Source organism: Suricata suricatta, chromosome 11, assembly GCF_006229205.1.
Source record: "Suricata suricatta isolate VVHF042 chromosome 11, meerkat_22Aug2017_6uvM2_HiC, whole genome shotgun sequence".
Taxonomy (NCBI): Eukaryota; Metazoa; Chordata; class Mammalia; order Carnivora; family Herpestidae; genus Suricata; species Suricata suricatta.
Genome location: NC_043710.1, coordinates 60,180,627 through 60,193,104, shown reverse-complemented (window position 1 = coordinate 60,193,104; position 12,478 = coordinate 60,180,627). Strand labels below are relative to the sequence as shown.

The window sequence follows — 12,478 nt, the reverse complement described above, 5'->3', positions numbered from 1 at the left end:
AGTCTTTGACTTCTGTTCTTTCTTCCTTCCTTTCTTCCTTTCTAGAGGTTTTTTTTTTTTTTTTTTAATGTTTTTAACGGTTCTGGTTCTCTCCTAAGAATTCAGTCTGGTCCCTTTAGGGAGCTGCACTGCTATATTTTCAGACCCTTTCCACGCATCAGAACAGAGGTCAATTAATTGGCTAATTCCTGAAATCTCTATGGTGGCCATTGGAATTTACATTTCAGCTTTGACCCTGGAGACAGGGGATAAAGGTCCAAGCTTACAGCCTCATCATATTGATTATTCGTTTGAGCCTCTGTGTGAGGAACCCTGGGGGTTGAGCAGGGAGGATAGATATAGCAGTGGACAAGATGACATGCTCCCTGCCCACATGGGGCCTCTATTCAAGACAGACATTGAACAACTAGTTCAGTCATGCTGAGTACATACAACAAAACCAGAGCACTGGATAATAGGAGGAGCTGATCGACCAGGGTTAGGCAGCAAAGGCTTTTCAAAATATATGCCTTATAAACTAAAATCCAGAATGGAAGCAGAAATGAGCTGAGGGAAGTTCAAGAAATGGAGACAACATGTGCAAATGCCCTGTGGCAGGAAAAAGTGTGTGATGATGGAAGAAATAGAAGAGTATCAGAAGAGAAGCAGATGGTGAGGTTAGAGAGACAGACAGGGCCCAGAGATGAAGACCTTATAAACCAAGATGTGGGTTTGAATGCATCTTAAGGAGGAGCCACAGAAGAAAGACATGATCAGATGTATTTTTTATGACCATGCATTGTGCAAGAGAAGAATCTGAGAGAGTGATGGGTGAAGTGGGGGAGATTGTTGAGAGCCTTGTAATAACCACCATGAGGAGACGTAGCCTTTTGGACTAAGGTTTGCCTGACTGATACAGACCAGAAAATGGGCTTGAGATGGGTAAAGTGAATCACGCAGGGAAGAGCCAAACTCAGAAAGACTCTGCCTTTTTCCCACCTCCCAAGTATCTCCCCGAGACCATGACCTCACCCTGGCAGGACAGGCAGCCCCTCCTTGGCCGCTCCACCTGCCCTGATGCTTGGCTGCAAGGCCCTGACTTTTTTATTGCTTGATGCCTGAAGGTGCTGGAAAAGCGGAGCAGATGCAGCCCAAGTGGCAGGAGAAACAGCTCTCCTCCATTCATCTAACTCATGGTCCTCTGCACTAAGCCTCAATGTCGTAAGGCTCCTTTTTGTGCTCCTGGTCCTCCCAGAGTTCATGACTCCAAATAGTCACCCGAATAAACCCATAGCTATGAACTGTGCAGACACAGGATCAAGAGCAGTGGAGGCATTCAAAATATTTAGCAGCCTGACTGCACACGCACAGGCTAGTCAGAACGGCTCTCTGCCATGCGGCCAAGCCAGGGCCTGGGGGCCTTCCATCTGCCACACGTGTCTTATCCTCTGGTTTTTGGGGAGGGTTGCTGGGTCCCAGGCAGGAGCTCAGGACACAGTGGGAGGCACCCTGGGGCTTGGGTCAGCGACAATACACCAACTGGTAGGGAAGTGTTTCCAGATTTTAACCCCAGGCACAACTGTCCTGCTGTGTACCTGCTGACCTAGACTGGAGGTCAGGGAAGGCTTCCTGGAGGAAGTGCTGTTTAAGCTAAAATCTGAAAGACAGGCCTGTGAAGCTGGGTGTGGCGATAGAAGAAACAGCCTGTGTAAATGATCTGAAACAGGACAGACAGTGGGGTGTTTGAGAAATGAAAGGGGCAGGACATTTGGTGAGAGGAAGCAGAGGTGCCAGCAGGAGCCAGGCTCTCTGGGCCCCAGAGCCGGGGAGCACTCATATCTCCCTACAAGTACAGGATACCAGGAGGCCAGCTGGGGGCTCCTGCAGCAGCCCAGGTGAGAGATGACTGTGGCTTGGACTAGGGTAGTGGAGGCAGAGGTGAGGAGAAGGGGGTGAACGGGAGGGTGAGAACCGGCAGGGGTCCCTGATGGGTTCATTTGGGGGTGTCAGAGCAGCGAGTACCCTGTGGCTGGCTGGAGGAGAGGGGGTGGGGTATCAAAAGGGTGCCCTGGGTTTGTAGCTTATGCTGCGGGGGGAGAGTGACATCACTCACCAAGATGGGGACCAGCAGAGGAGGACCCTTGGGAGGTAAAGGTTGAGCTGTTGACATGTACGTTTGAGGACGGCAGGTAGGTCCCAGCGCCAAAACACAGACTTCTGGTGCTTCATCTGCTGCTCTGCGTAATTGGGGCTAATCACTTTGCCTTTCTGAGCCTCCACGTCCTCAGCTAGAAAAGTGGGGAAGTAAAACCCGCTGTATTGTAAAGGTTCTTACGAACACGGAGGGGAAGCGCCGTGACCATAGGCAGTCACTGGTAGCGGTTGATTTTAATTAAACACACATGCTCAGGAATCCTGTAAGATCCCACGACAGAGAGACACATCTGATGCATGTTGTCCTTTATCGAATAAAATTCAGGCTCCATGACCTGGGTGGTGGGGGTGGTGATGCTGAGTGTGTGTCCTTGGCTGAAGCATGTCAAGCATCGGCCCTCATTTTTTAGGGAGCTGGTATTGTGTAAAGGAAGGATCACTGAGCTGGATTTCAGATTGGTTCTATTCCTGCCTCCGCAGCCTGGAGCAGGTCATGTGATTTCTCTGAGCCTTAGTTTCTTTAATTGTAAAATGGGGATGATAATGAGATATGCCGCCCAGGATGATTATAAAATTCACTGTGCCAGATGTATAGTGGTGCCTAATAATAGTTGCTGCTTTGTTCTTTCTTACGAGGCATTAGTTCCTGGGACTTAGGGAAGAAAGGAGAAAGTGGCATTAGGCCTCTTCCAGCAGGGCCTCTGCCCTCCTCCGCCTTTACTTCCTGCTGCCCTGCTCTTCGTCTGCTGTGGTCCAGCCACAGAAGGTATCTCCACTGTCTCCACACCCGCCTTCCCTCAGCCTGGAATGCCTTTTGCCAACTCTTTGTCCATCAACTGCCTTCTCAGTGTCCAGGGTCCAGGCAAGTGCTGCCTTTTCCACGAAGCTTTCCTGAGGCCACCAAGGAGAAGTCACAGCTCCATGTCTTTCGGCCCCACAGCACCATCACTTGGCCCTCCCTTGAACATTCAGCATTCAGCTTTGGGTTATATCGCAGATCTGTGTCCTTGACTCTAGTCCTTTTGGGCCCATGACCTTGTCTGTTGCAATCTCGTACTACCCTCAGAGCTGAGCATGAGTCCACATGCAAAAATAATTTAATGGAGTGGAACTGGATGAATGTGACTAAGGGAGCCTTGGACGGCAGCTCAGTCCCCCTGCGTGCGTGGGCTGGGCGATGGCACAGGGATTGGAGAGCCTGAATCCCAGGCCACAGTGTCCCAGTCGAGGCAGGTAGGAACCGGTTGTTTGAGGGTGGATGGTTTTATACCAGCCCCAGAGCAGCCAGCAGCTCTGGTAGCTGGGCCACTGCCATTAGGCTGCTGTGGGGACCCGGGCAAGGCAAGCCTAGTGGCCACCTACATGAAGTCAGGGATCCTCCCTTTGGGCCTGGATCAGCTGCTGCTCTGGCTCTCCCTGCCCCTTCCTCCTTCCTAGCCTCACCCCTCCCTTCCATCCTCCCTGCAGCAAGAGTGCTTGAGCTCAAGGGCAAATCTGGCCCTGTCACTGCCCAGCTTTAAAACCTCTGATGGATGGGCCTCTTGCTAGAACGTGGCCCACGAAGACTTCCGGGCTCTGGCCATGCACCCTTCCTGGTGCCTGTGCTCCCAGAAATTGTACTTGTCCTCCTGGTGCTTGTGCTTCTCAGGATAGGTCCACATTTCACACCCTCCTTGCTGTGGACCTCTTTATTTTGCAACACAGTGCTCCTGAGTCTTGCTTGAAGCCTGCCTTGCCCAGTCCCACAAAAATGGACCCTTTCCTGGCTGGGTCCCGCTGAGATTGCAGACTCCTCCCACCCTGGTGATAACACATGTACAGGTTAGTGCAGGGCATGTGTCTAACTGACCATCAGTAGTAGTAGAAATGGGTGCTGGCCGGGACTGACTTGCAGGCCTCTGCCAGGTGTTTGAGAAACGCTATTGCATAGAATTCTCACAAGGTTGGGATAGGCTTTCTGTTTGGCAGATGAGGAAGCTGAAGCTCAGGCACATTACGCTGCTTTCCATGCGTCACACAACTTGTCTGAGTCCACACAGGGTCAGGCCCATGCTGGCTCTGAAAGCCTTTTTGGCCACCAGCTCCAGTCTGGGCCGGACACACAGACTTAGCAGCAAGCAATTGTTTGTTGAATGAAAGGGCGAGCGTGAAGCTGCTGCTGGGTGGAAAAGGTAACGTTTCAGCAAGAACTGACTTCCTTGGTTTGTAAAAATTATAACAGGCCAGGTGCCCTGGTGGCTCAGCCGGCTAAACTTCCAACTTTGACTCAGGCCATGATCTTGCGGTTCATGGGTTCGAGCCCCGCATCAGGCTCTGTGCTGTTAACATGGAGCCTGCTTCAGATCCTGTCTTCCTCTCTCTTGGTCCCTCCCTTCTCATGCTCTCTTTCTCTTTCAAAAATAATTAAACATTTAAAAAAATTAAAAAGGCCTTCTCACTTGGCTCCATGAGCCCTGTTGAAAAGATGTGGTGGTATCCTACATCTTGGATTCTTATTGGACTTTGCATGTTTTTTAGGTAAATAATAAAACTGTTATGATCTCTCGCACAACCCAGAAAACTACCTCACTCTGAGAGTCCCTTGATGTAGAGAGTCCCTGGCTGGCAGAGGAGACAGCTGTAGTGAGGCCACCCAGATGGGGACCCAGCTGGTCCTTGGAAGGCCAGTTAATGCATGGGGATTTCACTCTTGAGCCTGCCAAGCCATGGTAGGTTGCTAGGGCATTAGGGCCAAGGCCTTGTGGCTAGAGGACAATTTTCTCATCCTAAATTGCTTCATACCTGAAATGCTTCATTTTTGTGATCACATGCACACACACACACACACACACACACACACACACACACACACTGAAATCTAACAAAGAGTGAAAAAGGAGAGAATCTTTGACTCTGAAATACTCAGAAGAAAGCTAGCATGAACATGTTTTGGGGACCTAATCAGCACCAGAAGTCCGGGGGAAAACATCTGCACGCCAACAGTGATGAAGCTGGAAACCGCACAGTCCTCGGGAGAGTGCCTCTCACCCCAACAGCAGGTGGCAATATGGCCAGCTCCAGTTGGGTCAACAGAGTTTTTTGAAATCCCCTATGTCTGAAGAGGAGATATGTGAAGCTCAAGAAACATCTCTGAGTTTCAGAGTTGCTAGAACCTTGTGAGCAAGGATTGCCAAAAATGAGGCATTGTCCTGTGCCCTCGCCAGCCCTGCTTTGTGACTCATGGGAACCCTTCCCTTGCAGGTCCTGAACCACTCAGGCCTCAAGTCCATCTGGATACAGTGGGAAACCCAGCCCTCCTAGTGGATAGGGCCTGGACGCTCAGGGCCCTTGTTCCTTCCACGGAGTACCTTGGATGATATGCCTCAAAGGAAAACTCTGGTAAATAGCCAGAGGAGCTCACTTAATGTGGGCATTCAGAGTTTCTCTGAGGAGGTGGTGTTTAAGCTCAGAGGCCTGAAGGATAAGTTTGGGTTAGCCAGCAAAGAGGAGAGCAAACAGCTTTCCAGGTAGACAGAATGGCATGTCCAGGGCTTTGGATTGGGAGGAAGAGTAACCCATTTGAGGACCAGAAGAGAAAGCCATGTGACAAAGTACAGAGCTTGAAGAGAAGACGGATATATCTGGAGACCCAAGCAGTGTGGAAACTGGGTCCCAGAAGCAGCCTTTGCAGGCACACATGCTCATTCCAGACTTTGGACTTGATCTTTAGTGGGACAGGAAGCTGTCAAAGAGCTTTGGGCGGTGGGGACAGTCCAATTCGCTTTAGAAACAAATCCCTCTTGGTTCTGGATAGTGGGAGAATTAGAAGAGAGGATGTGAAGTTAGGAGGCCATGGCAGAAGCCCAGGTGAGTGGCAAGGGTCATGGTACTGGAGCAGGAGGAAAATGAACAGGAACAGACTCAAGGTCTGCTTAGGAAGTAGGACAGATAGGACTTGCTGACCAGTCACCTGTAAGGAGAAACATGCAGGGAGGTGTCCGGATGGGACTCCAGGTTTCTGGTGGGGCGGCGTCCATGGTAGCACTGTTTACTGTGATTGAACATGCTGGAAGAAAGTTAAAAATCATAGTCAAGTCAAAAGACCAATAGTAAGCTCTTAGGTACCAAACAAGGAAGAGCTAATCCCCAACCAAGCGACAGGCAAAGGACTATGAACATGTGGTTCCTAAAAGAAGACTTGAAAATGGCCAGGAAACATAGAGCAGATGTTAGACTGATACCCAAAGAGGTGATCGAAATACCGAGGCTTCATTTAAATACCATATTGACAAGGATAAAAAAGCATGTTAATGCCTGAAACTGAGGAGGTCATGAGGGATTGGCGTGTCGTGAGGCTGCTGGTAGAAACTAAAAATGATAGTCATTTGTAGGGGGGCATTGAGCAACATAGGGGCGCCTGCTGGCTCAGCTGGTGGAGCATGCAACTCTTGATTTCAGAGTCATGAGTTTGAGGCCCACGGGAGGGGTAGAGATTACTTAAAAATAAAATCTTTTGGGGACGCCCTGGTGACTTAGTCAGTTAAGCATCTGGCTCTTAATTTCAGCTCAGGTCATGATCTCAGGGTTCATGGGACTGGGCCCTGTGTTGGGTTCTATGCTGAGAGTGCAGAACCTACTTGGGATTCTCTCTCTCCCTCTCTCTCTAACTCTCCCCTTGTGTGCTTGCTCTCTCTCTCTCTCTCTAAATAAATAAATAAATAACTAAACAAACAAACTTTTTAAAAAAGCTTTAAAAATATGTTAAGTGATATATTCTAAGTATATTATCAAACAACCACAGAAAGATATAAGAACAAAAATATTAGAGTATTTCACTAGCGAAAAAAATGAAAAGACCTATATACACATCAATAGAGATTAATTATGCATTCATGTAACCATTTAGAAAGGATTAAAATTATTGTGTGTAATAGGATCCCATTTTATAAAGTGTCTGGATGTGCATGGATGTGCACGGGGGTATATATGCAACAAGGTTGAGAAGGAAACCTACCTAAAATCATATTGCTACTGGTAGGTGAGTTTTGATTGTACTTAACGTATTTGGGTAAACAGAAAAAATAATGCTTTAGAAAACAGTAACTACAGTAACTACAGAGACCGTAACTAAAGTGTTTCCAGAAGGAAATCCAAGGGAGGGGTGACTCATTCTGACTGGGGCTGGTAGGAGAAGACTTCATGGAAGAGGTGTTGGACTGAGAATGAAAAATCGTTGTTTGTTTTCCTGCATCTGCACAGCTTGGTTGCTTGTGTTCATGAGAAATGAGGGAACCCTACAGAAAGAAAGTCTGAGCCAGTTCTGCAGGCCTTTGAGCCTGTTTGCTCTCTGGTCATAAAAAATTCATGCCAATTAATTGTAAACCAGATGACAGGAAACAGAAGCTTAGAAAGACACCCGACACCCAACAGCAGCTTCTGTGAGTGTCCAGGACAGCTGCTTTGGCACTCTCTCCCCCTTCCCCTCCCTTGGTTGGGAACTTACACTCATCTGCAGGGACAGTGGCATTCCGAGATGGTATGTTACTAGCCCTTTCTATTTCCTTGGTTACTATCTTGGATCTTTGAATAAAGAATCACATCCACTTCACATTTTCTAAGCTTGGTTTTAGAAATTATGCAGCTTCTTACCAAAGTGCCCTTTTGGGAACTTAAATATGCAGTGATGCAATCAATCCAGCCACTGTGTGGAAAAGCTGGTGACCTGACGGAACAGGATGACCCTGCCTCAACTTGGAAGCAGACCTCAGTTGGTGGCCTGATGCCGCAGAATTGCAAACTGGAGGATCTGAGGAGGACCAGAGAGGAAACTGGAAATCCTCACAGAGCCCGGGGTTGGAAGTGGGCACGGGGGGCCCACGTCACAGTTTCTTCTGTTCCTGGCTGGGTGACCTCCTACAACTTTCTTGACACTCAATAAGCATTAGATGTTTTTGACGTTTCAGCTTTGAATAGGACAGACTTACGTTCCTAAGTCTGGCTGCATCATAGAGAGGGAGCCTAAGCCAGCCTTCACAAGATAAAGTAGGGGCACCACTGGAAAGTGCGTAGATGAGCATTCCAAACTGCCAAAGTTATTTATTTTAATGAATATTTGAAAAAATATATATAAAACCAACACTTCAAACCCATGAATTCATAGAGATTTTTCATACAGAATGGTCATAACTAAAAATTTCTTGATGTTGTTAGTGACCCTCTTGCTCTTACAGAATCCATTCAAACTGAAAGACTGCCTTTCATTGGGCCTTAGAGAGCAGAGGCAAATATAAAATGTAGCAGAGACTTTTAAAGATATCGTTTGAAAATAAAGTTAAGCAAAAAAATGTGAATCAATTTGGAAAAATTAGTAAATGATAAGCCTATGGCAAAAATGAGACAAGTGTTATGAAAATGGCCATAGCAGGTCTTGGGTGGATCTCTGACCCTCCCTGAGTTAACAGTTTTCTGGCTTGGAAAATCTCCCTGAGTGGGTAAGAGGCTCCTGAGATGACATCCGTAGATGTCATCAGCTCAGTAGTACAGTCTCCTTGTCACCTGGTTGGGCCTCAAATATGTTTCCTTCACCTTTCCTTAGCCTCATCTTTTTATGTTAAAAGTGATCTCAAGGGTTGGCTGGTCTCCTTATTTTGCAGATGAAGTAACTGAAGCCAGACTGGGGAAAGACCAGCCTGTCCTTCCTCCTGGGCTCTCGTGGGCACTTTGCATTGCCCAAGAATCTTGGGGGAAGCTGATAAAGCTGATGTAGGAATAAAAAAGAGTTAACAATGTGGGCGGCAGTTGTGTAAAGTGGAGGCTGGGGGCCATGTTGATCTGTGTGTCACTTTGCAGTAAAGTGCACCTTTCTCGTCCCTGCTCTACAAAATGGCCAACTCTGCACATTAGAAGAAAAATATTGGAAAAATACCCCCAACTGTTGGGAGTATGTTGAGGTAGTGACATTTTTGTTTGCTCTATTTCTCCTGGTATTTCAGTGATCTTTTATATTCTTCCATTGATGAAAAATAAAAAGAAGTATCAAAATGATGGGAAGGCTGAATTTTCTGTACTGAGTGTCGAACACCATTGGTGCCCCGCTTGACACATAACTATTAATGATCACACTTCATTTTTGAAAGAATTCCCTTCCAGCTCCTGACCATTAGCAATTTCCCCAGTTATGGGAAATCAGAAGCAGTTGGGAACTGATATAAAGTATAAAACCTCTGATGCATTTTAAGTCCAGTGGTCTCAAGGGATTAATTATAATCATCTTCTTGTTTTGCAGATGGAAAAGCTGAGACTCCGAGAGGGCTAGTGATCTCCCGGACACTTGGTCAGTAGGTAAGTGATGATGCTGACAGTGCACTGGAAACAAAATAAGCTGGACAGAAAATAAGATGAGTTGGTTGGAGGCATTTGGGTATGGCCTTCGCAGTAGTTTCTGTGTTTTCACTGTTGAGTTGAAATGTTTAACAAGCGAGTTTGTGAAGACTTCCTGGGCATCACCTGCCTACATCGGATCTTTCCCGGGGAATGGGAGGGCTCATTAAACCTGGCCATGCTGTGGCTTGTTTGACATCACTGACCCTTCCAGGGACCCCACAGTTTGGTGCATCTAGAACAGAGAGCCCTGGACTAGCAGGTGAGGGGATCTGGGTTTTTGGTCCTACCATAAGCTATTCTGTGACCTTGAACAAGCCACTTAAAACACCGGTTCACTGATTCTTTCAAACTGTTTTTCCCCAGTATATTTGGTGCCAGCTCTCTATGCCAGGCACTGAGGATAACAAGATAAATACAACACAGGCTTTGCCCTTGAGGCACTCACAGCCCAATTTATGAGCTCCTCCATTTCCTCATTACTGTCTCATCATGAAAATTTCTAACATCTGCTCTGGAGTTTACAGTCTGTAGGGCATTTTGTGATCTTCCCCCAAACTCTGTAAGATGGAAAGAAACTGCTATTGCCATTTTGCCAAGAAGAAAACTATGGCTCAGAGAGTTGGCAAGACCAAGCAGTGAGAGAAAGCTAGAGCTGACCTTGAAACCAGATTTCCTAACTTTAGAGCAATTGTTTCTCTTAACAGCACACTGTCCTACCTGATGATTTTAGCATTTGAACCCTACCCCTTAGCAGTGAGTAAAACATTATGGAGATCAGCAACAGGATGGAGCCAATGCTGGTGCAAGGCTACTTTTCTGCAAGGGGTACTTTTCTTGTGTCTAGCTGATTATTCCAGAAAACGGTGTCTCCTCTGATGGAGGCAGAAAGGCAGCCTTGGGCTCAGGGTAAGCTGATAGCCAGAAAAAAAATATACCCTGGGCGGGAACCCAGGGCCACCTCCTCCAGGTAGTTGGGACTCAGCATATCAGAGAGAATCTGCCATGAGCAAGAGGGGCACAGACCCCTTCACCCACAGTGACCTTACTGAATACTGCTGTTTCCGCCAGAGCTTAACCATCCAGAGGCTTCGGCCTTTGCAGGGCTGCCTGGCCTCAGGCAAGACAAGGGGAATGGTAGGGATGAGAGGCTGTGCTGTTTGTTTGTGGGCATGACAGCTTGAGCACGAAGCTCTTGGGCTCCCTCAAAGTCTGCAGTTTCAAAGGGTGTGTGAATAACCTCGGGACCAGGCCAGGTTTTCCTGCCTTACCCTGTGTGCGTGTGTGTGTGTATTTGGTGAGTGGTGCCCGGTCTCGATGAAGATGTACTGACGTGTGTGTGGTAGATGGGATGTGCAGGATTTGTGGGCAATGTGTGTATACAAGTGGGTGGCGTGGAATGTGTAAGCTGTGTGTGTTCACACACACGTGCTTAATCTCTAGGCAGCAATTTATATGAAAAAAGAAACACGGGTGTAATTTTTCAACAGAACCCAGAAATGGGCTTTTAATAAGAATCATTAAACTCTTATATTACAAGGGGAGGCCAGCCTGTCTTTCATCCTTGCTTGGATCACACAACTCCCCCTTGCCCTGTTCTTTGGCTTCGGATAAAACTGCTACAATTCGTACAGGTCTCTGCCAACCCTGTTCTCCCCCTTCCTGCTCTCCCCTCCCCTGCCCTACCCTGGCGCTTGTCCGATCTCTCTGCTTGGACCTCAACACAGACAGGGCTGGTGTCAGGACTGACAGGCGATACCTGTGGGTGTGCCTGGAATCGTCTGTGTCTCCCGTTGTTCCAGTGGGAGACTTTGGGGTCTTTGTTTCGGGGGTGCCCCAAGCCGAGAGAGATCGGGGCTCTTTCCTGTCCCTGAGGGTCACTTACAGCCAGCGACACCGGGCCAGACTGTGTGTATGCAAACCCTTTCCTTTACGGATTGGGTTTCCCCTTGTCTGATGTGGGAGCTGGAGAAGCGCTGTTGAAAGGTAGGTTTCGCTCTCGGCTGAAAGCATTCCGCCAGGGCTCCTAAGGAAGCCGGTTCCCAGAGTGATTATCTTTCCTGAGCGCAGAGCAGAGCGCTCTGTGACAGGAAGCTTGGCAGGCTTAGCAACAGGCTGATCAGGCGATGCTGCAGGAATGTGCATTCGTGGAAGCAGGCCTGAGTTTGTGCCGTTCTGTTCTTTGCGCATTGGCTGGGTGCCGGGGCTGGTGTGTTCTGATTGGCCTGGCTCCTTTTCCGAGGTTATCCTCCCTGTAAGTCGTGGAGCTCTGCCTGCGTCGGGCTCGTTCACCCCCCACAGTACCCAGCGAGGGGGTACCCGGTGAGGGGTTGAGTGTGCAGCCATTTGTGGTCTACATAGAGTTAGCAGAGTACTTTCTAGAATATAGCAGGCCCGCCGTTGTGTCCTAGCTTGGCCTCTTACCACACCAACCTACTCAATTTCTCTTGGCCCTGGGGGACCTGCCCTGTTTGCAATATTCTGCCTCATTCTTGCCAGCAACTCTATTGGAGTGGCCAGCCTCTGTCCCTATGGCTCTGGTCATTGGCTGAGAAATGGCTCCAAGCCAGACAAGCCACTGAACATCACAGCCCTGCCACACATGCTGGGTGGATGTCCTTCTGTGACCTTAACACCTACCCAGACAGACCTTTTAGGACTGGGACAGTAGCCAACAGTAGCTCTTCAAACACCCTTAATCACCTTTAATAAATGACATTTATTAAGCACCTACTATGTGCAAGGCACCATGATAACTTCTTAGATATACCTTTTTTTTCTAGTTTTTATATCTATTTTTCCAGGTAAACTAGGTTTCAAAGAAGTTAACATGGCCAAGAATATTCAGATATTCAGTGATAATGCTGGGATTTGAGTCCACATATTTGAACCAGAAAGCTTATGCTCTTGTCTTATATAAAGTATGCACCACACAATGGCTAGCAAAAAATGGCTGTCACCTGTTAGAGCTGGTGCTTCTTTTTTT

At 47.9% G+C, this 12,478-nt stretch overlaps 1 protein-coding gene across 1 annotated transcript in view; it reads left to right on the top strand.

The window, feature by feature from the left end:
• The window catches only part of TENM4 (teneurin transmembrane protein 4), a 731,443-nt gene that overhangs the window by 131,652 nt on the left and 587,313 nt on the right, over positions 1–12,478 (top strand). The window contains exon 2 of the mRNA XM_029957014.1: positions 9,398–9,453. The gene's annotated coding sequence lies outside the window, so the exon portion shown is untranslated. The remainder of the gene's footprint in view (positions 1–9,397; positions 9,454–12,478) is intronic.